The 2,501-nt window shown below is 41.4% G+C and overlaps 1 long non-coding RNA gene across 1 annotated transcript in view; it reads left to right on the top strand.

Moving 5' to 3' along the window:
* LOC110408645 overlaps nt 1-2,501 on the top strand; it is a 49,515-nt gene that overhangs the window by 33,069 nt on the left and 13,945 nt on the right. The gene's annotated exons all lie outside the window — the stretch shown is intronic.

Below are 2,501 nucleotides of genomic sequence, written 5' to 3'. Positions count from 1 at the left end.
AAAATAAAGTATTATCCCTGTTTTACAGATGAAACAGTTATATGAAGAATCAAAGTCAAGATTAGATTAATAGATGTTGACGCCAGAGGAGCCATTATGTCTTGTCTGGCATCTGGCAAAATAGAGAGCAAAGAATTTCACACAAATTAGTGCAATAAATCCATAATCTCCGTTTGAGCCTAGAATAAGAAAGACCTCCAGAGCTGTCATAAAGACTGTGCCATCCTTAGGTGAGTTGCCTTCAGGGCACTGATGGAAGCATACATCATATTTCCAGTATGAGGATCTCTGGAAATGTGAGTGGTTCCGTGTTCGTAGGGTCAGAATCTTTGTTGGTAAAGTCTTATGTGCATTGCTGTTTGTGTGTCATACAGTAAAAATAACAGCAACACAATCAACTTAAGCAATCTTAACGCTACAGGTGGTACTCAGGTGACTGATAACACAACATTAAAAGGCAGTTTTCTACTTAAATTATGATTTAGCTTAACTTAGCTTAGAATATATGAAGAATGAAAGCTTCTAATTTTATCTGTGTGTCTTATCACTTCACATATTTGTGGATAGTTTTTTTAGATATCTACGAGTTCAGTAAGTTGATACCCCTGACAGTTCAAAGAGTCTTGGAAATAAGTCATTACACAAATGGCAACAACTTTTTAGCAGAATGTTATGGAAGGGGAGGGCAATTATAGGGGAAGCTCCTGGGAGGAACATGAGTCAGAAACAAACAAAAGTGTTTTGTAGGTGGGAACAGACTTAAGCACGTGCTTAAAAGGTGTGTGGAATCAGGTCTTGGATACAGCCAATTAAAAGTTAAGAGTCAAATAGATGTTTCCTTCTTGGGAAGTAATTTGAATCTTTCCAAAATGGCACAGTCTATTCTAAACTGTCAGTTCTATGGCATTTCCTTCTACATCTCTACTTAATGTGTGATTATATTGCAGTTCATCAGTCAGGTTTATTAGGAGGCTTAATTGGATCACATTAGCTGGCATTTTAGCTATCCAAAACAGTTGAGAATGTGATCAATTAAAACATCCAAACACATTAATGATGTAGACACAGGGTAATTTATGTAGATGGCTAATTACCTGTTTTATTCTGTAAGTAGATTTTATTGCCCAGGATGCATGAGAAGAAAAGAAATGGCATTGCAAAAATATTCTTGGCCAGGTTGTAAAAGAAAGCAAATGGTGAAGTATAAATGTTTCTGTTCAAACCGTATTAAACGAACTCCACCGTTACCAGTACACAGATGTTCCTGACACTGTCATATTTTAATATGATTTTTAGAGAATGTACTGAGTGTATTAGCAGGGTTTGAATCTCTTATAATACGGCATCTGAGGTTTCTAAGCAATCAAGATGCTCCGTAATACGGTCATTTTAAGCGGGAAGATAATAATCAGCCTGTTTCTCATTTCATCCACTACTGATCTGGAGCTGAAGACGTGGCTCCCTCGTGAGTTCAGGGCCCTGCACACCGTGCCACGTCACAGCCGCCCAGTACGCTCACGGGGTTGGAGCAGGCACACCCTGCACTGACCAGGAGATGGAAGCACAACTGAGGGGCATAACAAAATGCAGAGCAGGAATGGAATGGAATCCTTATCCTCCTGCTTCCTGCTCACTCCTACGCTCGCCCTCTGGCTTTACTGCTAAATTTTCTCATTTACTGTGAGGCAGTTCAGGAATAAGACATGCAAACTTGTTATCAGATACTGTTCTTAATTTCCCTTCCAGTCTGTGGGGAAATGCTTTTGCCAGTTTATTCTCTCTAACTCTTGGTTTTTGGAATCACGCAGGGAACATCTAAATACAAAAACGACTGGGTTGAATGGTGAGACACCTAGACACACTGCTAGTTTGGCAAGTTAAACTTGGCCTTGCATTGCATGCAGAACTAGTACTCTTGGGTGGTTCCCCCCATCCTCACCCCTTTTCAACTGCAGAATGCCACAAACAGTGATCTCATCCTGCACTTGTCTTCTACCCTCCCGGCACTTCAGCGAGCACATAAACCACTGGTCCTGTTCCTGGAGTGGCAGAGATGCACCTGCCTCACAGGTGGGCACAGCTCTGCAGCATTCCTTGGCATCCTACAGAACAAGTGAATATGAAGCACTCGTGGCTGGAAGCCACAACAGCTGCAGGAGAAAAGAGGGGGAGCATCTTGAACCCCACAGCCCCAGAGCACTGTGCCTCCTAAGCAATGAGTCACCTTCCTTAAGGTGTCATTGAGTAATGGCTGATGGAAACAACAGGTTCTGACTTACACTAGTTGAGCTGACATACGATTGAAATAGCCAAGACTCCAAAGGCAGGCAGCATTACAGTGCCAGGGATAATTTCATGTAAGCCATTAAATTAATGATGACAGTGAGTCCTCAGAGCTTGGCAAATTGGAAATTGCTCGAAGCAGAAGCAGTACAACGATAACACAGTTAATCTTCCACAGAGAAATGATAGTAAAAGAAATGGCTTTTAGATTAGCTGTC

This window comes from Numida meleagris, chromosome 20, assembly GCF_002078875.1.
Source record: "Numida meleagris isolate 19003 breed g44 Domestic line chromosome 20, NumMel1.0, whole genome shotgun sequence".
NCBI classification, from domain to species: Eukaryota; Metazoa; Chordata; class Aves; order Galliformes; family Numididae; genus Numida; species Numida meleagris.
This window is presented reverse-complemented; position numbering and strand designations above follow the sequence as displayed.